Source organism: Oryctolagus cuniculus, chromosome 15 (assembly GCF_051225735.1).
Source record: "Oryctolagus cuniculus isolate XC-2025 breed Fujian yellow rabbit chromosome 15, ASM5122573v1, whole genome shotgun sequence".
Lineage (NCBI taxonomy): Eukaryota > Metazoa > Chordata > Mammalia > Lagomorpha > Leporidae > Oryctolagus > Oryctolagus cuniculus.
In genome coordinates, this window is record NC_142881.1 from 13,443,319 (window position 1) to 13,470,014 (window position 26,696).

Below are 26,696 nucleotides of genomic sequence, written 5' to 3' on the forward strand. Positions count from 1 at the left end.
CAGGTATCCCAAGCCACGTCTCAGCCTCTAGGCCTAATGCCCACCTGTGTTTATGAAATTTTGAAACGGAAGGAGAAAGAGCCCCACCTGACCATCTCTTTGGTGCTTTGCTTGGCTCCCTGCCACCTCTGTGCCCTGTGCTTGAACGGTTCCAATGCAGGAGGTGCGGCGGCACTCAAGGGGAGCCCGCTGCACGAGTAGGTGCCCTAGACTCAGAGTTCTTCCTTAGTCTGTCCTCTCTTACTTTCTCCCATTGATGTTTCATTTATTCAACAAACACTTAGCGAGCAGCTCCGATACGCTAGGCACAGTGGCACGTTCTGGGGAGACAGTGCTGAATGAAGAGGGCTTCGTTGAGTGCCTTGATGGGGCTGGTGATTCGGTCACGTGCTCAGGCTGTCAGTCCTGTGAACTGTGCTGTTAGGCTGTTTCTGCACTGTGCAAACATCATACAACCCTGCACGGTGTAGCCTACTGCATACCTACTGCTGTCCCGGCCTGTCTACGGTCAGGTGCTGGCCGAATGTCATTAGGGGGCGCCAAACTGTGTTGTCACAGACCGCAGGGCCGTGAAAGCTGGGAACGCAGCGGGGTCAGGGAGACCTCCCCGGGTGAGGGCTCAGCTGAGATGCACAGGTGTGGAGTTACTGGGTGAGGGGAGCAGTCCAGAGAGGAGCAGAGCCCGTGTGGGGTCCGGGCCCCTTGTTCCCTCTGCACAGTGGTCTTCCAGCTCTGAGGAAGGCTTCCCTGGAGTCTCCGTTCAAGTCCCAGCCCCTTCAACCGCTCTTCCTCAGAGGTGATTTCACAGCCTGTTGTCTCTCCTGGATCAGGGTGTCCGCTGCCTCCCTCCCCTTTGTTAAGAAGTGCCACTTTGTGACTCCCAGACGATTCACGTATCACTGACGTTAGTGAGGTCAGAGTCGCACGGTCACCACCACAGCCGCTGCAGAACATGGCCGCCATCCCGACAGAGACCCTGACCCCCAGAGCAGTCACGTGTCACTTCCCTGTGAAACAGCAACCCTGGGGAAGCACGCGTGGCTTTTCTTTTGCTCTAGATTGACCTGTTGTGGGCATTTCTGTAGCTGGACTCACATGGTGTGTGGACATTTGTGACGGCTGCTTTTGCACAGCATAATTTGCAGCTTGGTCCATGTGCTTGCCTTTTTACTGCTGTATAGTATTCCATTGTGTGTGCGAGTAAATCATGGATGGCCATGCGCGTCCTCTCTGTTTTCCAGCTAGTGTGAGTAATGCTGACGTGGCATTCATGCGTTCATGTGCAAGTGTTCATGTGCAAGTGTTTTTCCACTTCTAGGTACGTGCCCAGCAGTGGAATTGGTAGGTCGTGTGCACGGTTACTCTGTTTATCCTTTTGAAGAGCTGTCCGGCTGTTCTCCACAGCGGCTGCGCCATCTTATCTTCCCACCAGCTTTTCAAGGCTTCTGACGCCCCCACGTCCTCATCAACACTTTATGTTACCTGTCCTGTCGATTGTAGACGACCTCGTGGTGTGAAATGGTACCTCATTGGTCTGCTTTTCACTGCTACCATGTGACATTAGCATTCGTGTGTGAATGGACGTGTGTGGACCTTGGGAGAAATGTCTGCTCAGATCTTCAACCCATCTTTACATTAGGTTAAATCTTTTTAGTATTGATCTGTACCAGTTCTTTCCCTGTTCTAGAGGCAACTCCCTCATCAGATGTATTATTTGTAAATATTTCCTCCCATTTTGTGAAGCTGTCTTTTCATTTTCTTGAAGTCGAAAAGTTTAAAATTTTGATTAAGTCTGATGTCTGTATTTTGTTTTGTTTTGTTTTTTGCCTTGCTGCTTGTGTTTTTGGTGTCATATCTGGGAAATCATTGCTTAATGTAAGGGAATAAACACGCATCTCTCATTTCTTCTAACGAGTTTTGTGGTTTTTGTTCTTTCAGGTAGGGTTCTCATCTGTTTGGGACTCATTTCTGAGTCCAGTGATGCGGCTCCACCTTGCTTGCATGACGGCTGTGTCCCAGCGCCATCCATTTCCATCGCAGAGCTGACTGTTTCCCAGCTAACTCGCCAATCCCCTTTTCCAAAGTCAGTTGACTGTAAATGGCATCTTCATTTTGGGACTCTCAGTTCTGTTCCATGATCTGTCCATCTTTCCTTTATTTATTTATTTGAGAGGTAGAGTTACAGAAGAGAGTGAGAGAAAGGTCTTCCATCCGCAGGTTCACTCCCCAGTTGGCCACAATTGCCGGAGCTGAGCCAATCCGGAGCCAGGAGCTTCCTCCAGCTCTCCCATGTGGGTGCAGGGGCCCAAGGACTTGGGTCGTCTTCTACTGCTTTCCCAGGCCATAGCAGAGAGCTGGATTGGAAGTAGAGCAGCCAGGACATGAACCAGTGCCCATATGGGATGCCAGCACCACAGGCAGAGGCTTAACCCGCTGTGCCACAGTGCCAGCCCCTGACACCCCCCCCCAACATTGTTTTAACCAAGCTGACTTGGTAGCTGGATTTCATTCACTACAGACAAAGCCTCTGTTAGAACAATATACATCTCAGAAGCTTCTAGAAAGCTGAAAAAACCATAAGCCACTGGCAGTAGATGTTTCAATCCCACATCCCTACACAAGAATCCCATGCGAGTGCTTCCCTTTGTTAATTATAAAAAGAAACTCAGAGCTGACATGAAATAACAAATCTGAGTGAGGGAGAGGGAGAGTGGGCTGCAAGAATGATTATCCTCGCCTGTCTGCGGGTTGCAGTTTAGAGGGAAAACACAGCTGGCTGTGGCATACTGTAGATGCCTTCTTGCAGCCCTGGTCAGTGCTAGTGCAGATGGGGAGAGGCACGAAGCGTGGATGCCACAGTGGCAGTTCTGAAATCCTGTTTCAAGTCTTTTTTTTTTTTTTTTAATGGATGTTTTCTTTCCTCCTTGACCATTTTGGCAGTGTTTTTGTTTGTTTGTTTGTTTGTGTTTTTTGTTTTTTTGTTTTTGTTTTTGTTTTTTTTACAGGCAGAGTTAGACGGTGAGAGAGAGAGACAGAGAGAAAGGTCTTCCTTCTGTTGGTTCACCCTCCAAGTGGCCACTACAGCTCGCGTGTTGCAACCAGCACGTGCGCCGATCCGAAGCCAGGAGCCAGGTGCTTCCTCCTGGTCTCCCATGGGGTGCAGGGCCCAAGGACCTGGGCCATCCTCCACTGCACTCCGGGGCCACAGCAGAGAGCTGGACTGGAAGAGGAGCAACCGGGACAGAACCCGGCGCCCCAACCGGGACTAGAACCCGGTGTGCCGGTGCCGCAAGGCGGAGGATTAGCCTAGTGAGCCGCGGCGCCGGCCTGGCAGTGGTTTTAAGTCAGCCCCAGAATCGACGTCCCCGTCAGGAAAGTAAGCTCCCTAGTAGCTCAGCGGCCGAGCAAATGTGCACTCGGAAGCAGCCTGAAAAGGAGTTGTCGAAACCACAGTCCCCAGAACTCGGCTGCAGATTCCAAACCATCTCATTTTATTTTAATTTTTTTACATTTCAAGTATTGTTCCAGTATTTAATTAATTAATTAAAAAATTACTTGAGGGGGAGAGGAGAGAGCGAAAGAGCGCATACTCCCACCTGCTGGTTCATTCCCCAGATGCCCTGACAGCTGGGCCTGGGAAAATCTGGGAGCTCCATCCAGGTCTTCCACGTGGGTGGCAGGAACCCAGGTATTTGAGCCAACACTTTCGTCTCCCAGCGGCTGTCTTCACAGGGGACTGGATGCCTTGGGGGGAGCCAGGAGTGGGATGCAGGTACCCCAGTGTGGCCTGCGGTGCCCCTACTCACTGGGCCAACTGTTCACCCCTCCAGGCCATTGGAAAACTGGTGACTCATGTCACCCTGAAGAGAAGGAAAACTCCCAGTGAAGGACACTTGATTGGGAGAGGCAGATTTTTCCGGGAGACCTTAGCGCTGACTCCCACAAGCAAGGGAGCACGCATTGAGAGTGCAGTGGCTCCCTGTCGCTCCCTGTTGCACCACCCTGGGTCTGGAGTCAGGTGCCCAAGCTGGCAAGCTCCGTCCCCTGCTCGCTCCGGCCGTGAAATGGCTTGGGCTCCGGGGAGGGGGGGGTTGGCGCTATCGAAAACCCCGGGGCCCTGAGCAGAGTTCACCGGTGCATCCATCACCCCGTAATTTGAAGCAGCTTGGGCCTGGCACGTGGGGCGCGGATGCTGGGGCAGGGGGCGGCCTGCGCCGTCGGAGCAGCTGAGAAGGGAGAACCGGGGTTCCTACCATGACCCCCTCTGTCAGGGGCCAGGGATACCAGCCCTGCAGAATGAACCTCAGACGTGTGCCCGGGGTGGGCTTCTGGGACTGGAAGTCAGTGGCTTTGAGCACTCCGGGCAAGGCGGTGGGCGTGTGGGCTGCCCTTCTAAGTCCCGGCCTCCTCTTCCCCCGAGGGCAGAAATGATGGCCCCCACCTCACAGGAGCGCCAGAGGTTTCAGTGAGAGGTCACACGCCCCGTGTTTGTTCCCACGCAAAGGAGGTTTCAAAAGCTCATGGAAAACAGTGACTACTTGCGATGTCCTACGATTACTTGAGTGCAAAAAAAGAAAATGTTGAAATCCATGCATAGGTGGTTGTTGCAGAACGCTTTTTTTTTTTTTTTTTTTTTTTTTTTGACAGGCAGAGTGGATAGTGAGAGAGAGAGAGACAGAGAGAAAGGTCTTCCTTTTGCCATTGGTTCACCCTCCAATGGCCGCCACGGCTGGCGCGCTGCGGCCGGCCCACCGCGCTGATCCGAAGGCAGGAGCCAGGTGCTTCTCCTGGTCTCCCATGGGGTGCAGGGCCCAAGCACTTGGGCCATCCTCCACTGCACTCCCGGGCCACAGCAGAGAGCTGTCCTGGAAGAGGGGCAACCCAGAAAGAATAGGACGCCCTGACCGGGACTAGAACCCAGTGTGCCGGCGCCACTAGGTGGAGGATTAGCCTAGTGCGCCGTGGCACAGGCCTGCAGAACGCATATTTCCAGGAATGTTTTGAAGATCCCTCAATCTTATAAATAGTGCAACGCCAGCAATCTTCCCAGTCCTTCCCAAGGTCTGTGTTTTTCTGCTAATTTGACTTCATTTTTGTATTTTGGATCCCTGAGGCACAGGAAGTTCTCGGCTGGGAACCCATTTACACAGGACCCAGAGGCGAGAGAGGTTGGCCGGCTGCAGGGCTGCAGCGCTCACAGCCATCTCGGAGTCTGAACTAAGCTGATGCTAATTTAAGAAGAGTGTGTTAGGGGGGAGCAGACCCGAAGCCCTGCGCTGAGGTCAGACGTGAATGGCGTAAACGCACTGCATGCCGCGTGCAGGAGCGTGGGAAGGGATTCCGGGTTTCTCCCAGCGTACTGAAAACGTGAGACTGTCCACATCTGACGGGGGTTAGGAATTTAAGTCTCAGTTCAACTCTGCTTGAATGGGACTTACTTCTCCCTCTGTTACATAAGCTGTACTCAGAAACTGAATTCACAACCCTACCAGCTTTTCTCAGTAGAGAACAGGAGAGTTATTGAATTCTAACGGGAAAGCAGCAGGGGTCAAAGACACGATACCGACTTTGCCGTGGTCTCTGGTACTCCCTCCTCGGGGTCCCGGCCTGGTGGGCCCCTCAGTGGGTCCCCGCAGTGCCCTCCCCGCCTGGCTCTAGGCAGCCTAGTCCGGTCCTTACACTGGGACACAGCTGAGTTAGGGGTCATGAGGATGGGGGAGGTATCTCTGCCAGCAGGAAAAACCCCAGTTTTTACTATGTACATTTTGAGGCCCGATGTTGCATGGAGTTCAGTAAAAAGTCCAGTGCGGGGAAGAGTGCGTCTTTGGTTGCGGCTGGGTGGACGGCAGTGTGGCTGTGTGTTTGCTGAGATCTCTCACAGCGGGGCCCAGGTGAGGGGAAGAGTAGGGGGCAGCAGAGGGTGCTGTCCCCTCCGGGGAGCTGGCTTCCTCATGTTCTGGGAATGCCACTTACCAGTTAGACCTTTGCGGGGGTCCCCACGTGTGCCCTATGGCCTTTTCTGCTTCCCTATACTGTTTACTTCTGTCTGAGTATTTTCTATCGACATGTTCAAATTCACTTATATTCTCCTCTGCTGTGTCTCACGTGCCCTTCAAACTGTCCCCTGGCTTCTTAATTTTTATTGTTTTTCAGTTAAAATATTTTTTCATTCTCTGCTGAAATTCCACATCTTTTCATCGGTTTCTCCCATTTTTTCCTCTGCTTTCTTGAACATTTGTATTGTGATGGAAGTCCGTGTCCACTCATTCCAGTGTTTGGAATAACCCAAGTGTCTATGTCTGTTGACTTTTTTGTTTCTTTTGGATTTGGGTCAGTTAGTTCTGTTTGTCAGTCTAGGTGATTACTAGACGCACCCAGAACTTCCCGTGGAAGGCCAGACAATTGGTGTATGAGGATACAAATAGAAAGGTACTCCGAAAGGATGCCTAGCGTCTGCAGCATTTAAAGTTGGAGTGGTCAGTGTAACCCTCCGGGGACTTGGTGGCTTGTCCCTGTTGGGCAGTCATAGTCTCCCAGGTGCTCCAGGAGAACCTGATTGTGAGCAGGCCCCTCTTCCTGTGCAGGTCCTGGACTTGAACTGCTGTCCTGCAGAAGGTTTCTGCCGTGGTCTCAGCCTCCTTCCAGGCCCCCGCGGGAGTGGCACTCTGCCACGGGTCACTGCACTGTCCCTGGAGGACAAAGTCAGTTTTCACAAGGGCCGTGAGGGCCCTGTTCTCTTAGTAAGGCCAAGGACAAATAGAAAAGTGTGCATGTGTCACGGCTGCAGGGCTTACGGGAAAGACCAGTCGCCCCACGTGAAAATCACACCAAGCTCTCTCCCACTCAGGCCGACTTGATGCCAGAGGCCAGTGGCCAGATGGGGGTGGCTTCTGATCAGTGGTGCCCATCAGGGAGGGGCAGCAGCACGGTGTGCTGGCAGAAAGCAGGCCCCCGAACTGCTAAGATAGCGGCTTCCTGGGTCCTTCCATGGGCCTTAAGCTACCCCACAACACACCTACTGAGCATTGTGTCCATTTTACGGATGGGAACACTGAGGGGCAGAGGCCACGGGCAGACATACCTTGAGAGCAGGCAGTTCGGTTCCAGATCTCATCCTCTTCAGGAGGCTGCCACGCCGCCCTGCAGCAGGGGTGAAGATGTCTGGCCTGGGCGGAGAGGAGATGACATGGGCTGGGATGGACGAGGCCGGTCACGTCGATGGCCTATGAAGGAAAGAGCAATCCAAGTTAGGACAAATGGAAAGGGAGATCAGTGAGGACTTCCGGAGGCGGACGAGATGCTCTGGTGGGGGTAGATGAAGGGGTTCAGGCTAGAAGCCCCTTCAGCACCTGGAGCCCCTCGGAGGCGGCCCGGGGGCCAGGGACCCCAACCTGACTCCTGTGGCGACCACTGTGAGGCCCTCTGTGGCCTGATCTTCAGCAGTGCCCCTCCCTCCCTCTTTGTCTCACTGGTCCGGCCAGGGCTCGTTCCTGCTCATTCGGCTCCCGCCACACTCACCTGTCTGTCCTGGAAGAGGCCAGGTGATTGCTGGCTCCAGGGTTTTGGCCCGAGCTGTGGCCTCTGCCTCCTGGTGTCCACATGGCCAGCTTCTGCTCAGCTTTTATCACCAGCTAAACGATCACCTCCTCCAGGGAGCCTTTCCTGGCCGTCTCATCCCAAGTAAAGCTTATGCCCAGTTAACTCTGCCTTGTCCCTTGTGGCACTAACCACAACCACAAAGACTTTTCTGGTTAGCTGGTTTTTGTTTACAGAAAGCAAGTTCCCTGGGGTCAGCCACATTTGTCTTTGTTAGCAACGTCCCTCATTCCCGATATAGTGTTCCATACTTGTTGAGCGATGACCCTGCTCTCCTGACCCTGGGCCTCGGTTTTCTAATCTGCCCCAAGGGCAGGAGCTGCAGGGGAAATTCGGCTCACACAGTGCTTCTCAAACTTGAGCATGCACCAGAGACAGGGCTCCACCCTGCCCCGCTTCCGGTTGTTGGTTTCACTTTTCGGGGTCCATGTTAATGCTGCTGGTCCAGGGACCACACTTTGAGTATCTCTGGATTAGACCTCTGTGGGTCCCCTGAGACACAAACCTTGAGTTTTTCCAATAAGCCATACGATGAATCGTTTAAAGTACGATGCTTAGAAAAATCTGTATGTATAAATGCAGGGGTTGTTTTTGAAACGTAACTTTACCTTGGAAAAGAAAAGAGCAGGGCAGGGGGAGGCAGAAGGAATGGAAGGGAAAAGCCCTCCTGGGCATCCGGGGATTAACACCTGCGGAGGGGGTTTATAGTGGCCAAAGGTCAGGTCCACAGGCGTGTGGGGGGAGCAGCGCCTGGGGCTGAGCCGGCCACTGAGCAAAGCTGGGAAGCGTAGGGTCGCTGCCTTGGAGAGAAGCCCACCTGCCGCCTCAGCGGGTAATCTCCACGTTGAGGGGACAATCACAATTAACGAGGGGAGTCTGGAGTCCAAACCAAGGGAACCAAGGCAGGAACCCCTGGCAGCGCCGGATCTGCCCGTGACTTGGAGTCTTGCCTTCACCTGGCGGGATGCTTTTTGTTTCTTTTTTATTTTATTCTTTTTTTAAAGATTTATTTTATTTGAGAGGCAGAGTTACAGAAAGAGGTAGAGAGAGAGAGAGAAAGGTCTTCCATCTGCTGGTTCACTCCCCACATGACCGCAATGACTGCGCCAGAACCAATTCAAAGCCAGGAGCCAGGAGCCGGGTCCCTCACGTGGGTGCAGAGGCCCAAGCACCCGGGCCATCCTCCACCGCTTTCCCAGGTGCATCAGCAGGGAGCTGGATCGGATGCCAGGACTCGAACCAGTGCCCTTGTGGGATGCTGTTGCCGCAGGGGAGCCTTAACCTATTATGCCACAGCACCAACCCTCTTCTTCGTTTCTGACATTCTTCTGAGCCTTCCCTTGGGGGGCTTCTGCTGCTTTCCATTCCGCTGAGCCACGGAGCCTTCCACGCGCCAGCCTGTATCCGTCCCTGGGGACTGTCTGCCATTGGAGGCTAAGGGTCTTGCCAGGCCCACCTGGAGAGCTGCCTATTTTCTCTCCCAAGGTCTCCCTTTTCCCGTGTTTTCCCAGTTCTGTGCACTCCCAGCAGCAAGCAGTAGCCACACGAAAGTGTCTCTATTCCTGTCTGGATGAATCCTCTTAGGAGGATTCATGCGGAGCAGATGTAGTAGCAGGGGCGGTCCTGGGGAGGCGCCAGAGAGCCAAAAACCTGCCAAGCCTTGACCTCGCCGTGGTGTGGCCCCCAGATGGGTCTGAATCCCAGGGAAGTGAGCGGTTTCTTCTGCAGCTGGCCCCTGACATGGCTGAAACGGGTTGCTGAGGCCAGCAGCAAGCAGCAGCGTTGCTAACATCGGCAGACGCGCTGAGCTGTTCACTTTGCCATCTTGAACTTACACCGACAGGGCCGAAGGCTGTTTTCATCCTCCCTGCCTTTAGAAGTGGAAATCTAGAAAGTTGACTGGACTCGAGCTGGAGAGAGCAGATGTGGCATTGAATGCACAGTGTTTGCCTTAACGAGAGTGCAGGGTGTGAGGAGGGGGTTCACGGGTGCCCCTCCCCAGAGAGCCCCAATGATGGATGATCAGGAGTCCCCGTGGTGGCTGGTCTGAGGTCTGCCCCATCAGTACGCGGCCTGCCAGGCAAAACCACGACCCTAGAGTCAGCTGCTGGGAAGCGGCTGCCTACTCCGCCAAGCCCGGACCTCCAGACCGGGATGGGCGTCCCAGGAAGCAGGATCCTGGCCGTGGTAAAAGCAGGAGGGAGCCAAGAGGAGCGCTTCCTTCCCCACCCACCTCTCGGGGAGTGAGTGGTGTCCCACTGCTCCTTGCTGGCCGGCTGCTGTGGGGGAAGTCTGACAGATGCGGGAGAGCAGGTGCAGGGCTGTCCGTGAAAGTCCAGTGGGGAAAGTGAGCCGCAGAGGTGCGTAGCATTTTCCTGATACACACATTCTATAGGTGTTCTGAAGACCTCTCTGTGCAGTTTTAAATTAACTTTTTTTATGGTATTTTTTTATTTAAAAAAATTTTTTTTTGACAGGCAGAGTGGACAGTGAGAGAGAGAGACAGAGAGAAAGGTCTTCCTTTTGCTGTTGGTTCACCCTCCAATGGCCGGCGCGGCCGGCGCGCTGCGGCCGGCGCACCGCGCTGATCCGATGGCAGGAGCCAGGTGCTTCTCCTGGTCTCCCACGCGGGTGCAGGACCCAAGCACTTGGGCCATCCTCCACTGCACTCCCTGGCCACAGCAGAGAGTTGGCCTGGAAGAGGGGCAACCGGGACAGAATCCAGCGCCCCGACCGGGACTAGAACCCGGTGTGCCGGCACCGCAAAGTGGAGGATTAGCCTAGTGAGCCGCGGCACCGGCCTTAAATTAACTTTTAATTCTGTTTTCCACCGACTTTTTGAAGTAGCCTCATCTGAAAGAGATCTGTTAGGGCCCAGCAATTCAGACCCCTCCTGTGGCCTCCCAGGGAGCTGTGTTGGGAATGACCCCAGGACAAAGACGGGATGAATCTCAATGAGCGTCCTGATCCATTAGTGATGTCTGCCCTGGCAGGCTGAGGACCTGGGGTTGCTGTCCCTGGCCTACAGCATGCACTGAGAAAGAGCCTGCAGATGGGGCTTCAAGGCTGCCCTGTGGTCCTTGCTCTGCTCTTGTCACTCGCGCCTCTGAGCCGGGTCACACCCTCCACCCATATTCCATGGAGCAGTGGGGAGAGTCTGCTGACCGCCAGTCCAGAGGCTGCAGGCCTCGAGAGCCCTGGAGAGGGCCTTCCTCCAGAGGAGCTGAGGGAGCCAGTCAGCTACGGCAACCCCGCGGGCGGGAGCCAGAGATGTCAGGTCTCGCCCTCCTCTCCGTCCTGCCTCCCTCATCCCGCACTGGCCAAGCCCAGCCAGGTACTGAAGGAGTCCATCGACTGAGTGTCCGGGGCAGAGAGCAGAGCAGACGTGCGGCCACAGCATCTGTCAGCTGTGTCAGTGTCCTGCGGCTGCCATAGCGGATGACCGCGAACTGGGTGACTTCCAAGCACAGACATTCATTCTCTCACCGTTCCGTGGCTGGCGGTTGACTGCAGGGTGTTGGCAGGGCCGCAGGCCGCAGGCCGCAGGGCAGGTCTCTCTTTGCCTCTCGCTGCTCCACACGTTGCTCAGCCGGTGTCTGCCTCACTGTCATCTCCACCTTCACGCTGCTTCCTTCTGTGTCCACGTGTCTCTCCCGTGCGCGTCTCTAATACGAACATCGGCCCTTGGATTTACGGCAGGCCGCATTGCTCAGCTTCTTGTCACTATAAAAAGTGCCTGGCAGGGGCTCCTGGGGAAGCCAGAAAGTCTCTTTGTGCTCACGGTTTTGGAAGCTCATGGTCCAAGATGGGCAGCCCGTCAGGCAGGCCGGCTGGTGGGGCTGAAGGACCCACGGGCGGAGCCTGTGCAGGGGCTCAGGTGGTGAGCCAGGAAGCAGACACTGGCTGAATTCAACCCTTTGGCAACCCTTCCAGAGGCACGCCTCCACCCACCTAAGGGCCTCCCACAGGCCCACCTCCCAGGCATCATAATTGCATCAACCAACAATCAACATCAATCCATTAGCTATTAATATGAGACTTGGGTTTTGAAGGACTGTATGGGTTGGGGGGCCAGATCCTGTTTAAACCATGGCACCGGGCAGGCCCGGACGTCGCCTTAGCCCAAACCCTTAATGACATCTGCAGAGATCCTCTGTCCAAATAAAGTAACAGTCAAGGGAACCAGAGGTTTGACCTCTCTCCCTGGAGCCACTATTCTGTCCCCTGCACTGACCTTTCACCTCCGACCTTTGTTACTGTGATGGAGCAGAACCATCTGTCCCCCGAAGGCCTCTCCGAACCAGGGCCACCTGGGCTCACTGAGCCACAGCTCAGAGCTGCTCTAAATACAAGCATACTTCCAAACACTCATGGAAAAAATGCAATTAAAAGATAACGTTGAATGTGTTGCAAAAAAAAAAAATGCATGTATAGTTTGTTTTTTTTTTTTTTTTCATAATAGCCACTTCCCATGCACTGTTTGATGGCCCCTTGTAGATAATGAGCCAGCAGGTCCATGTTTTACTTTGTTTCACAAAATGTTAAGCCATGGCCTTGATAAACCATGTATCTCCTGTGAGCCCTGCATTATACCTTTAAGATGCAGTGGGGCCGAAGCCACGGCTCAATAGGCTAATCCTCTGCCTGCGGCACAAGCACCCCAGGTTCTAGTCCCGGTCGGGGCGCCGGATTCTGTCCCGGTTGCCCCTCTTCCAGGCCAGCTCTCTGTTGTTGCCCTGGAATGCAGTGGAGGATGGCCCAGGTCCTTGGGCCCTGCACCTGCATGGGAAACCAGGAGAAGCACCTGGCTCCTGGCTTCGGATCAGCGCGGTGCACCGGCCGCAGCAGCCATTGGAGGGTGAACCAACGGCAAAAGGAAGACCTTTCTCTCTGTCTCTCACTCTCTCACTGTCCACTCTGCCTGTCAAAAAAAAAAAAAAAAGATGCAGTGAGAGTCAATGATGTCTAACATAGTCTCTACTCCCGGAATCCCATCGCACTTGCTCGAGCCAGGAGCCAGGAGCCAGGGCGAGGTGAGTATCTGGTAACTGTGTTCCTCCCCCCACCACACACCTCTGGCCTGCGACACGTGCTGGCACGGGGTGGGGGGGCAAGCTCCCCAGGCGTCCCTGGTTTCCATCTCCGGCCTCCAGCGGAACAGTGGCCCAGGAATGAGAGTCAGGGTCCGCCACGCCTGCAGCCCGGGTGCCCTCCGGGGTTCACGCTCAGCCTTCCCGGGTTAGCTCGGATTCCGGCTACGTGATCGCTGAGTCCTTTCGCGCGGAAAAGCGTCCCCGTGACCCCGTGACACCTTCTCCAATTGTGTTTTAATTGAAAAGACTTGATTTGATTATAGAAGCCTCCACGGTGGTTGAAGGGCTTGTTAAAACATGTATTAAGTCTGAGCGATGGCAGCGTTTCGCTGTGTAATTATGTAAACAGTCACATGAATGGAGCGCTCACAGCTGGCAGGGAGCGCGCTGGCAAACTGGCACTGCCGACCGGCGACAGGTGAATTTATGTTTTCCAAGGACAAGCACAAGTTGGTGTACCGCCCCGCCTCACCCCACCCCGTCAGCCAGGGCCGGCTTTTTCATTTTCTCCTTTTGTGTACGCTTTTCCTTGAAATCTGTTGTGATTTTAAATAGCGTGTCTGTCCTCAGGTGTATGTGAATTTCCCATCATTGTTAAGGGAAAATCAAACGTGCCTCGTGGTTAAAATGTTTGGATTTCTCAGCAGCTGAAGCGATGCAGGAATTTAAACAGAAGCCCTCCACCACGGTTTCCAAGTAGGACGAGAACTACCTTAAAATTTCCTGCCGTTTTAATGAAAATGTCCATTAAACCCAGCGAGGATAAAAGAGTGATTTCCCTCCACACGCCCAAGGACCCTCCGATGCCCACCTATCTTTTTTGAACTTCAAAATAAATGAAACATTGATCAGAGCTGTCATGGAAACATTGCTTCTTCCTGCCCATCGCTCGCTCCACCCTGGCCTCTCGGAAGGAAACAGGCCTCTCACAATTACTGCTTCCTCCCAGCCCCGAGGAGATAGGGCCGCAAATGGGCTGGCGAATTACGAGCTGCCAGGGGCTTGAAGGGAAGCATTTACTGAGGGAGAAAATGGTTTTAATCTTATAACAACCAAGGAGGAGAGTTTGTAAAAACACCGCACACCTACGCACACGCACCCCCACGTGCACACACACACACATGCATGCACACTCGATTCTGTTGCATAGGAACACACAGGGGCTTTTCTTCCCACGAACACGCCCCCCGCCTCTGCTGAGCCACCTGGCTGCAGCCTGGGCAGGGGCAGAGAGACGGAGGCTGAGTTGGGGGGACCCTTAGGGGGCAGAGAAGGCGTATCTGGCATGTGCTGCAGGCTTCCCCCGTCTCTTCAGGAAAGGGGGACCCCATAGGTCACCCTGAATTTTGCTGTCCCAATGCCCAGCCTTTCAAACCCCAGGACATCAGAGGAGTCTGGTGCCGCCCAGCCTCGATGTTTTCTGCTGGTGCCCAAGGTGAAACGCCACACATCGGGGGTGGGGGTGGGGGTGCTGTGTGTTTGTGATGAGTTTAGCACCCCCAGTCCTGACAAGGGCACACACACGAAATAGCAGTCACGCTTCCAGGAAATTCAGCCGAGGAGTACTGGGAGGAGAAATGCTCCCGCCCCCTTTCTGGAGGAAAGATGGAGAGGTGTGGGGGAGGCCTCCATTCTGTGCTGCAGGTAAAGGCACAGGGAGTGGGGACGCAGGGCGTGATGGGGGCAGCCTGGGCACTCTCGCGTTTTGCGCCCAGTGCCCCTCTGGGTTGGAACCCTTAGGGCCGTGCCCATTGCCCATTTGTGTCATTTTTACAAAGATTTTATACGGAAGTGTCCAGATCGGGAGGGGAAGATTCCCAGAGGTCTGTTTGTGTGACCAGCTTGGGAATGGGCCATGGCGCATGGTGAAAGAGGGGGCAGGGACCCGTGTGTCCACCTCGGGCACCAGGAGCACGCCCCTTCGTGTCCTTTGGCACAGAGATGCACCTGACTCCCAGGCGAAGCAGCTGCTTTCTGGAGCTGCAGTGCCCACTCTGGCCATTTACGAAGGCAGAAGGCGTCCTCCAGGAAGGGCTCCCGGGGTTCGCAGGGGCCAGCTCCCGGGAACCAAAGGCCCACACAGCATCTCCAGGAGGTGGATATTTTCCTGGAACCCGTGATGTGAAGGGGAGGATGATTCAACTGTTGATGATTGGTTTTGAGCTTGCTTCAAAAGCCCTGATGTCACTTAGCAAGTGTGTAGAGGCGTGGATACCCATACAGCAAGGCAAGCCCCAGGCCTGGGCTGGAGGCTCTTCCTCCTCCCATGTGCACCTCTTTCCAGCCCCAAGCTCAGCTTCTCTGGTGACCCTGCAATGCCCGGGAGTGCTGTGTGAATGGATTTGCAGATGGTATCCGTGAAGAGCGTGGCACCCAGAGGAGCAGACAGGGGCAAGCTGCTCCCAGGCTGGGCCTGGCTGAAACCAGGAGCCAAGAGCTTCATCTGGGTTTTCCATGTAGGTGCAGGGGCCCAAGCACTTGGGCCATCTTCCACTGCTTTTCCAGGTGCATTAGCAGGGAGCCGGATCGGAAGTGGCAGCCAGGACTCAAATTGGTACCCATATGGGATGCCGGCACTGCAGGCAGAGGCATAACCTACTACACCACAGCACCTGCTCTCATTTCTGCTTCCCCCGTCCCTGCCAGAGTGTCTCTAACTTCTTGTCAGCTCTGTGTGTGTGTGTGCCTGTGTGAGTGCCTGTGTGTGTATGTGTGTAAGTGCTTGTGTGTGTGTGTGTGTGTGTGTGTGTGTGTGTGGCTCCTCCACGCCTTACCTTTCCAGACCCAAGGCTGCAGGGACCAGTGTCTCACCTCTCAGTGGCTTCCCCAACGGGGTTCTGATTCTCGTGTGGCCCTTGCCAGCTGGCTGTGGCTCTGTGCCACCAGCCTCCTGCATTCGGGGCCCAGACGGAAGAGGTAGCCCCCTGTCAGGGACACACAAAGGGAAAAGAGCCAGAGCTGATGGGCCACTCATTGGCTCTAGAAACTTCTGCTTGGACGGGACACGCCCACTTCCTTTCCTGTGTCCCACAGCTGCGTGTCACAGTGGGGCAGGGCCTGAGAAGGGCCTGCAGGACCCACGTGGGTTCCAGCCTTCCGCAGGGGCTGCCTGCCAGGGCTCAGCTGCTCCTGTCTTGAGTCCTGGTGGCCAGCCTGTCCTGGACTCCCAGCCTGGGGCCTCCCACCACGCCTCCGCCGTCCTCTCCCTCTTGTTCTTGTTGGATCTTCAAGGTGTGTGCGTTGGGGTGGGGTTGTGGGGGGAGCCAGATGCTAGGAGTTCACTTTCTCCACCTCTTGCTCGAGCACCATCAGGGTGGGGAGTGTGACCCTCGGGACCGCCTCCTGACCCCGGCAAGCCTTAGGTTACCACGGAAACCCCAGAGTGAGCCTGCAGTCTGAGGCATGACTGGGGGCGCGTGCCTGGAAACTTTGTGGGTGCTGCATCTGTGGGAGGTAAAACCCACCATCTCCTGCTGCTTAACCAAGGAAGAAAAAGAATATGCGAGGGCTCCCTGTGCATTTATGCCCAGTGCTTTCCTGCATGGTCAAGCCATGGCGAGTGCGTTTGTTCTTGGAGAAAGCATCAGATGGGACACAGGACGTGTGAAAGTCGCTTTGGTGTCAATGGCCGGCAAGCCTTTCTAAAATCGTAGGTTGCACAGAACTTGCAGACACAGCTTGTTTACTTGGTGGAACTTGACTATGGCTCATGCCCTTTGTTGATGAATTAAAAAAAAAAAAAAAAAAGAACAAGTTCAGGCGGGCAGTGCCCGGGCGAGGAGACGTGCTGGTAGCAGCCTCTCCGCTCTGTCGCCTCTCCCTGCACTCCAGGCTCACCACAGTCCCCGTGCCTTAGGAGCAGAATTGTCAAGGCTGCGTCTTTGGTGGGCACTTGCATCTTTTGCTTCGAGAAGGGGTCCTGCTGAGGGGGCGGTGCTGAGTGCAGACGGGCGTTGGTGGGGACCCCAGACCTGTGTGGCAGTGGCATTGCAGAGGCCCGGCTGCCCTGGGCTGCAGGGTAAATCGCCCCACTCCCAATCCCACCAGCTCAGAATCCATCCTGGAGGCAGAGTGCAAGGCAGTCTTTGGCTTTCTAGGCGTCGGCTGTCATTCGCAAGAGAAAAGGAGAGAGCGAGAGCCGCTTGGAGCCGCTGCGGGTGCGGCAGGCATTCTGGGCAGTGCTGGGCAGCTGCGGTGCCCTCTCTCCTGCACACCGGCCTCAGTTTCCCCGAGGGAGCACCAGGGCTGCCTGCTGCACTGAGACACCCCCTGCTGTCAGGACGCCGCTGGATCCAGGAGCTGGGGAGGACTGGGGAGCCCAGTGAGTGTAACCCCTTTGTCCTGGCAGCCTGTGACTTGGTGCCACCCCTGCCATCTTGATGAGCCAGCCCGTGGGGGAGCTGCCTTGGGCCCGGGCCCTGTCAGCAGTCCGAGCTGGGATGAGCAGGTGGGGAGGCCGGGGCCACCACGGGAAGCTTTGGTTTCCCTCCGAGGGCAGCTTGGTGCCGGAAGGCGGTGCTTGGCCCACATTGAAGCCACAGCTTGCACCTGGAGCCCTCCGTTAGTGATAATCCCCGCGCCCCGGGAATCAGCTTCTCTGTCTTTCATTTTCTGGGGGAAGTGGGCTTCTCTTTCATCCTCTTCCACTGAGGGTATTAGGAAGGAGAGATGGAATTCACGTGGGAGGAAGTGGGTTTCATAATGGATACCCTGTACAAACACACACACACACACACACACACACACAGCACAGCAACAAAACCCTTCACCTGCCCACACAACCACTTACCCACCAGCGTGTAAGTGCCATAAGAGGGACTTTTGTCTGTTCCAGGCACGGCGGCATTTCTGGCACCTGCAACAGGTGGTGAGTTCCCCCTAAGACTTTCTGAATAGAGGTCTGTGAGTCAGTCACGGAGCAGGTGCTGAGCACCCCTGCGCGTCCAGTGCGTGGAGATGGCACGCCCCCCCGTGGAGCACACCGGGAAGCAATGGTCATCATGGCGCAGGTGACCCACAGTGTGGCATGGGCACAGTGGGGCCGCCTCTGGAGGCAGGGCGCAAGTGGAGCCCAGAAAATTGCTAATTAAGCAGATGCTCGCTCTGATGACGGTCTGTCCGGGGAAATCAGGGTGCCAGCCAGGTGGAGGCGTCCGAGGCTGGCGCTCAGCCGCTGGCAGCTGGTAGTGGCACTTTCTCCTTGCTGAATTTACAAGCCACCCTCTTTCCAGAGGCTCCCGAAACTCTCCTAAGTTTCTTTAAATAATAATGAACTTAATTATTCACAAGAGTAGTCTCAGGTAATTCACAGTATCGGAAGTGGATTTTTGCTGGTTAACTCTGCAAAGGGGCGGAAGAGGCCTGGGGGTGCTGGGGGCCAGCCCCTCGCCCCCTCCCAAGCCCCTGCGATGCACGTTTTCATCGCAAGAGGGCGCTGTCTGCCGGAACTCCCTGGGGACTGCTGCTGGGGCGCGGCTCCTGGGGCGAGGGCAGGGCTCTCAAGGGTGGGGACTCTGGCTCTCCTGGGTCTGCCTGGGACGCTGCGGGGTTCTGTTTGCTCGCTTCACTCTCCCGACTTTAAAGCTCCGAGTCCGGACCCCCAGGCGGGAGGAGTGCGGGGCGGTCTCGTTCCCCGGGGCGCCAGCAGGGACAAGTGGCCGCCTTGGTGGCAGCGGTCACTGCGAGGGCTTCCTGCCCCCTTTGCCGCCCTCGCTGCACCCCACAGACCCGGCCCTGCGGGATCGGAACGGGGACCCTACTCGGTTTCCCCCGCCCGGGCGACTTTGCCCAAACTGCGCCCTCTGCTGGCGGTGTCCTTGAGCAAGGCCGGTCCTCAGCGGGGCCGTGGGTCTCTGCGTGCAAAGGCGTCCCTGTGAACACGCACGCACACACACACACACACACACACAGCCTGGGGCCGGGAACTCCGTGTAGGTTGCCCACGTGCGCCAGCACCTGCTGGGTCCCAGGGTGCGCATCAGCGGGAGGCGGCCTCTGAAGCCAAGGAGCTGGGACTTGAACCCGCCCCTGCTGCACCCACCCCAAGGCCCGCAGCCACCGCCACCTTGACTTGCAGGTGGCTCGCTCAGCTGCGTCCTCCCTGGGGGCTCCAGGCCGGCCCCTGACCACCCCGGAGAGCCGAGTGTCTGACTCCCTGGGTCCGGCTACGGCCCTGGGCTCAACGACCGTGACCTCCAACCCCAGAGTCCCCGGCGAGGAGGCGGGCCTCCGGGGGGCTCTGGCAGCTCGGCACCAGCGTCTGAAGCGGGTTGGATCCTCGTGTCCCCCAGGCCGCTCAGCTCGGCCGGGGCCGGGGGACTCCAGACCGCGCAGCTCGGGGTCTCCAAAGAGCGAGCGGTGGCGCCCCCTGGCGGCCGCGGAGGTCGGCGCTGCCCGGGCGCTGCGGGCCAGGCGCACACGCGAGAGGCTCCCGCGCCCGGGGGGTTTGCGGGGAGCACCCGGGGATGAGAAGGACGGAACGGCCGCCAGCACCAGGCCCCGCGAGCCCCCTGCTCAGGGTCTTTGAGCGCGGGGACCAAACGAGGCGAGGAGTGTGAAAGTGCGGGCAGCGGAGGGTTTCGCCCAGAGATGCGTGACTTGATAATCAGAGAGGCGGGGTACCCGCGGTGCGTGGCCGGGCGGAGGGTCTCGGCTCCCGGGAGGCGGCGCAGACCGCGCCGGGGCTTCCTTGCCAGGGGAGGGGGCGCCCAGGACGTTGGGGGGGGCAGTAGGGGGGTACGGGCTGGGCACAGGGCTGCAGAGGCAGCAGGGGGCCGGGGGCGCCCGTGGGCCGGGGGAGGGGGCTGCAGCCGGCCTTGGTGCCCTGCTGCGGCGCTCCAGGGCTTGCCGCGGGCCTGTGGTCTATTGCGGTAGGGTTTCCCAGGGTCTGATAGTTCAGGCGATGACGAGGTAATGACCCAACCGCTTTACCTGAGTTCTGATCAAGTACAGGGACTGCCGTGCTGTGCGAGCCGGCGTGCTAACTCAGGCAGGATTATATATTATTTATATTATATTATATTATATTATATTATATTATATTATATCACATTGCATTGCATTGCATTGCATTGCATTGCATTGCATTGCATTGCATTCCTTTGTATTGTGTGCGGCTCACCGAATCTTCATCGCGATGCCGTGAGGCAGGAGACCGCTCCACTCGGAGGAGAGAGGATTTTAAAGCACGATTTGTAAATAACACTGTGGTTCCCAGGTGCCTTTGGGCTTCAGCCTCTCCAGAATAGTTTGGAAGGGACAGCGGGTGCGGCTGCCGTGAATGGGAGGTTGAGAGTAGGATGACGGCCCCCGGGAGCCCAGGGCCCCCGAAGGTCGCCTCTGTGCCCCTAGGTGAGGGTGAACTCTCCCTGGGGGGAGGCGGGAGGGGACGAGGGGCGGTGCCCCCTGCAGAGAGCGGCCCCCAGAATGTGTGCATTCATTGTGCTGTTGCCCTGCGAGGTCGCCCTGGTCCGTCCCGCCTTTTCTGTTCCATGCACTGGAGCAGGTCCAGCCGAGCCTCTGCCTGCTGCTCCCAGCCTGCAGGTTCTGCGGCTCTCCCCTGAATATCTGCTTAACTCGTTTTGATTTCTACTTTGACCAAAGGGCTCTTAGTGTGTTTCTTAATTCAGAACGTGTGACTCTACGACGTGTCTTCTGTTTTTACTGTGGATGGCCGCCCTCTGAATTGTGAGCAGAGAATGCGGCCAGAAGGTGTTCAGCCTTGTGCTAGTTTGTTGGATGCCACTTAAGGCCCCAGTCTAATCATTTTTTTTTTTTTGACAGGCAGAGTGGATAGTGAGAGAGAGAGAGAGAGAGAGAGAGAGAGAGAGAGAGAGAGAAAGAGAAAGGTCTTCCTTTGCCATTGGTTCACCCTCCAACGGCCGCCGCGGCCGGCGTGCTGCAGCTGGCGCATCGCGCTGATCCGAAGCCAGGAGCCAGATGCAGGACCCAAGCACTTGGGCCATCCTCCACTGCACTCCCGGGCCACAGCAGAGAGCTGGCCTGGAAGAGGGGCAACCGGGACAGAATCCGGCGCCCCGACCGGTACTAAAACCCGGTGTGCCGGCGCCACAGGCAGAGGATTAGCCTAGTGAGCCGCGGCGCCGGCCTCAATCTAATCATTTTTGTTCATTTGCCCACTTTGTAGAAGGTCTTGTCCAGAAGTTCACAGGAAATGTGTATTATGAAAAACTGTGCATGGATTCCAACCATTGGGCACCGGAATTAACTCATCTTCTATATTCCACAAACGTTGCAAGGACTTTTGCACAAGTACATCTTTTACAATCTACCATCATTTTTTTTTTTGTGATTCTTATAAATAGTATACTTTGATTTTTTTTTTTTGACAGGCAGAGTGGACAGTGAGAGAGAGACAGAGAGAAAGGTCTTCCTTTTGCTGTTGGTTCACCCTCCAATGGCCGCTGTGGCCGGCGCGCTGCGGCTGGCACACCGCGCTGATCCAATGGCAGGAGCCAGGTGCTTCTCCTGGTCTCCCATGGGGTGCAGGGCCCAAGCACTTGGGCCATCCTCCACTGCCTTCCCGGGCCACAGCAGAGAGCTGGCCTGGAAGAGGGGCAACCGGGACAGAATCCGGCGCCCCGACCGGGACTAGAACCCGGTGTGCCGGCGCCGCAAGGCGGAGGATTAGCCTAGTGAGCCGCGGTGCCAGCCCAGTATACTTTGATTTTTGAAACAGATTTATGTATTTATTAGAGAGAGAGAGAGAGAGAGAGAGAGAGAGAGGAATCTTCTACCCACTAGTTCATTCCCCAAATGTGTGCTACGGCTGGGACCAGGAACTTCGTCTGAGTCTTCTTCATGGGTATCGGGAACCCAAGTACTGGAGCCCTCACCTGCTGCCCTCCCAGGTGCGTTAGCAGGGAGCTGGATTCAAAGCAGAGCAGCCGGTATTCGAACCGGCACTCTGGTAAGGGAATTTGGGATGCGGACGTCCCACGTGTTGGCTTAGCCTGCCGTCCCACAACACCCGTCCCTAGCAGGATGTTTTACAATGTTATCTGAGTATTTATCTGTTGCCAGCAACATCTGGTCTGTGCGCGTTTATTGTATTTACTGAGGCAGTAGAACTTGTACCTGCCATCTCATTTTGTACTTTTTCTGTATTTCTTTTCCTTGGTTACCTTTTGGATGAGTTTTCTCATTTTAGTATGTTGGAAGTTGTATGTTCTTTTCGTTATTTTAATGGTTAACCTGGAAATTACATATTGTCTAAAGATAGGGAGCAAGCATTTAGCCTAGCAGTTGGGGTGCCCATGTCGCACATCAGAGGCGGAGGCGCCCTCATCAGATGCCCGGCTCAACTCCTGACTCCAGCTTCCTGCCACTGCATGGGGGCTCAAGTAACTGGATTCCCACCGCCCCCAGGAGACCCCGACTGGGTGCTGGGCCCCTGGCTTCAGCCCACCCCAGTCATTGCTGGCATGTAGGAAAGGATGCAGAGATAGGCACTCTCTCTGCTTATTTCTGCCTCTCTGCCTCTCAAGTAAGTAAAATGAAATCCAAAGATAATCACTGGGGCCAGCGCTGTAGTACAGTGGGTTAAAGCTCCTGTCTGCAGTGCCAGCATCTCATATGGGCGCCAGTTTGAGTCCCAGCTGTTCCACTTCCGATGCAGCTCTCTGCTGTGGCCTGGGAAAGCAGTAGAAGATGGCCCAGGTCCTTGGGCCCCTGCACCCGCGTGGGAGACCCAGAGGAAGCTCCTGGATCCTGGCTTTGGGTCAGCAGAGCTCTGGCTGTTGTGGCCATTTGGAGAGTGAACCAGTAGACGGAAGACCTCTCTCTCTGTCTCTATGTCTCTGTTTAACTCTGTCTTTCAAATAAATAAATCTTTTTTTTAAAAAAAAATAAAGCTAATCATTTTTACCTTCATTTGCACAGTACAAGAAACTCAGAACATTAAAATTTCATTCTCCTGATTGGCGTGCTACTGTAGTGGTATCTTCTAGTTTTATTTTTTTTCTTTAACTCCACATGACATTGTTATTATTGTTTAACTTAGTCAATCTTTATTCAAATTCCGTGCATTTTATACCTCCTTACCGAGTGTCTTCACACTCTTGTCACCTTCCTTCTGCCAAAATTCATCCCTCAGTGCTTCCTGCTAGTGGGAATCCCTGAGCTTTTGTGCATTTGATAATGCCTGTGTTTGACCTTGGTCTTGAGGATGTTTTGCTCTGGGCACAAAATTCTGGTTGGCTGTTATTTTTTTTTAAAGATTTATTTATTTATTTGAAAGGCAGAGTTACAGAGAGGCAGAGGCAGAGAGAAAGAGAGAGAGAGGAGAGAGAGAGAAAGGTTTTCCATCTGCTGGTTCACTCCCCAAATGGCTGCAATGGCCAGAGCTGTGCCAATCCAAAGCCAGGAGCCAGGAGCTTCTTCCAGGTCTCCCACACAGGTGCAGGGGCCCAAGCTCTTGAGCCATCTTTTACTGCTTTTCCAGGCCACAGCAAAGAGCTGGATCAGAAGTGGAGCAGCCGGGTCTTGAACCGGCGCCCATATGGGATGCTGGCACTGCAGGCGGCGACCTTACCCCCTATGCCATAATGCCAGGCCCTGGTTGTTATTCTTCCCTCAGTCCATTGGCTGTGTCCTACCATCATCCTATCTTGCACTCGGCTGGTAGTCAGCTGTCCGCCTAACTGTGGCTCTGTCCAAGGGCTCTGAGAGATCTAAAATCTTCCTTTGTCTTTGGCGTTTCACTGCTTCACTGGCTTGTGTCAGCCTACATTTATTTTCATTTTCCCTGCTTTGTACTTATTGGGCTTCCTGAACACAGAATTAACTTTGATTAGTTCTGCGAGGTTCTCAGCCTTCATCTCTCTCTTAAAAAAAAAAAAGGGTATTTAATGTACTTGAAAGGCAGAGAGTGAGCGAGGGCGTGAGCGTTCCTCAGATGCCCGCAACAGCCACAGCCAGGAGCTGGGAACTCACTCTGGGTCTTCCCTGTGGGTGGCAGGGACCCAACTGGTAGAGCCATCATCTGCTGCCTCCCAGGGTGCACACTGGCAGGAAGCTGGACGCTGGAGCAGGACCGGGACTCACAGCCAGGCACCCCAGCATGGCATGCGGACGTCCAAATGCCCCCCATCTCTTCCAACGCTGCTTCCGCCCCGTTTCTTCTCGCTTCCTGCCACAGCCTCCCGCTCTGCATTGGTTGTCTCGGCCCCTCCTCTCCTGGGTTCCAGTTCTTGCCCCTTACTGGGTAATTCTTGCAGAGCTGTCTTCCAAGTACTGCTTCTCCTCTCCAGGATATTTTCGCTTTAATTGTGTGTCTCAGTTCTAGTCTTTTTCTTTGGTTCTTTGAGAAATTGCTTTGGTCTTTGTAGTTTCTTATACCCTGCACACATTGAGTAATGTAATTGATTTACATCGTCTAACAGTTAATTCTAGAAGAAGAGGGACCGCCCCCCATTCCTCCTATCAGAAGCATCTTCACTCCACAGAAAGGAGCAGCCTCGGCTCTGCCACCTGACAACCCTGAAGCTGCAGCACTCCCAGGGCGGAATTTCTGCCCCCAGCAAGCCCCGAGGTGGAGGGAGGGGGAGGCTGGGGTTCTGGCTGATTCTCCCTCCCCTCTGTGAAGAGGAGAAGGAAGGGCCTGGCTTCCATCTCAGACGACCAGCCGGAACTGGGGTGGGGCTCCAAAGGCTTTCAGGCACCGGGGAGCCCCGGGGCCGTGGCATCATGGGCTCAGAGGGACAGCAGCTGCAAGAAACCCACGAGACGACAGAGGCACCCGAGGGAAAAGCAGCCTTCCCAGGGCCTGTGCACACTGGAGGCTGCAGGATCTGGGCTGCCCCACGCGTGTGCTCTGATTCCAGGGGCCTACACACACTGGGGGCTGCAGGACGTGGGCTGCCCCACGCGTGTGTTCTGATTCCAGGGGCCTACACACACTGGGGGCTGCGGGACGTGGGCTGCCCCACGCGTGTGCTCTGATTCCAGGGCCTGCGCACACTGGGGGCTGCGGGACGTGGGCTGCCCCACGCGTGTACTCTGATTCCAGGGCCTGCGCACACTGTGGGCTGCGGGACGTGGGCTGCCCCACGCATGTGCTCTGATTCCGGGGCCTGCGCACACTGGGGGCTGCGGGACGTGGGCTGCCCCACGCGTGTGCTCTGATTCCAGGGCCTGCACACACTGGGGGCTGCGGGACGTGGGCTGCCCCACGCGTGTGCTCTGATTCCAGGGCCTACACACACTGGGGGCTGCGGGACGTGGGCTGCCCCACGCGTGTGCTCTGATTCCAGGGGCCTACACACACTGGGGGCTGCGGGACGTGGGCTGCCCCACGCGTGTGCTCTGATTCCAGGGCCTGTGCACACTGGGGCTGCGGGACGTGGGCTGCCCCACGCGTGTGCTCTGATTCCAGGGCCTGTGCACACTGGAGGATGCGGGACGTGGGCTGCCCCACGCGTGTGCTCTGATGACCGTTATGCATGCATGTGAGGGGTGCCACGTGGGTTAAAATCGTGACAACGGACTGCTGGCCGGTGTCACCCTTCCGGTCACGGTCTGGCGACCTCCCCTGGCAGCCCTGGGCTGTGGAGCTGACCTTTCCAAGGTGCTAGCTTATGGTTTGTTTTTTTTTTTCCCCCAAAAAGAACAAGATCAGCTGGGCAGGGAGATGAGCTTAGGGCTGTGCCTGGGGCCGGGGTGCTGTGGGAGGCTCGGCTGCCAGGAAACCACACAGCAGGGAGGAAGACAGGTGAACCTGGGGACGCCCGAGTGGGCGGAGGTGGGAGGCAGGCACCGGAGGTGCCAACCCTTCCTCAACAATTCTGTTCCTTCTCAGAGAAACCGGGGGGCTGCCGGGGGCCCTGTGATGACAGGCTGAATTGGGTGAAATTCGGGGATAAGGAATTACTAATTAGCAATAGGGTGGAATAGTTAAGTGTGTGAAATGAATAATATGTAGCTAAAAAAAATAATGATATAGCATTAGGCATTTGAGACGTGTGAGCGCCAAGCAATTAACCTGTATTCTTGCTCTGAATCACAGCCGCACTAATTGGCTCCTTCCCTGTGATGGGGCCGGATCAAGCTTTGTGCGTTTCTCCAAGGAGGGAGAGCGCGGGCAGGTGGCTGCTGTGCCGAGGAGGCGAGTCTCCTTCGTGAATTATCACCCAGTTGCAGTTTCTCTCCCCAGTTGTTGCTTGAAGGCAGTCCTGTCCGATTTCCCGGTAAGGCGCCGTCTGTATACAGAAAGGATGGTTTCAACACCCCTAGCCTCACTAGGTCGACGCTACTCAACCTCCGACATCCACATGTTACAGCCTCTCGTTCATTCAAGCCTCAGACATGTTAGGAACAGCAAGCTGGTGGGCAGAGGAGGAAGACTTGGGCTCAGGAAGGGCATCAGGGCTGTGCAGGGATCTGGACCACAGCAGGACTAGGACTGGTGGGCAGCGTGGAGCGACGACGCCCCCGGCGGGTGTGAGCAGGGTCTGTCCTGCACTGGGTGCTGTGAGAGGGCAGAGCGAGGGGTGTGCGGCTGGTGGCAGGTGGGGCGGCACGGTGCTCCATGGAAGCAAGACACAGAGAGACGCCTGGGCATGGAAGAGCCGGGGGGCCTGACCCGGGCCCCGAGCACCAGTGCTTCCTGGAGTCAGAGGCAGGGCCTTCCTCACCCCGAAAAGATGCCGGGCCCTCAGACCCCGACCGGGCTAAAAACAGCCTTGCTGTGCCTCCTGCCACAGTTCCTGCTCGGGACCACGCCTCCAGAAACTGACCTAGCAAGCCGGCAGGCCTGGGGCCTGGCAGAAACTGACCTGGCGGGGCTGGCCTGGGCCCTGGTGGTTGCCACACCCACGTCCCATAGCAGAGCGCTGGGGTTGTTCTCCAGCTGTAGCTCCTGTCTCCAGCTTCTTGCTAATGGGGACCCTGGAAGGCAGGTGTTGGGGCCCTGTTACCCACATGGGAGAGCCGGTGCCTGGCCAGCCCAGCCCTGGCTGTTCCAGGTATGGGGGTGGGGAGTGTGAACCA

General features: G+C 56.0%; 1 protein-coding gene across 5 annotated transcripts in view; it reads left to right on the top strand.

Moving 5' to 3' along the window:
* HSPA12A (heat shock protein family A (Hsp70) member 12A) overlaps window positions 1-26,696 on the top strand; it is a 146,813-nt gene that overhangs the window by 22,638 nt on the left and 97,479 nt on the right. The window lies entirely within an intron of this gene.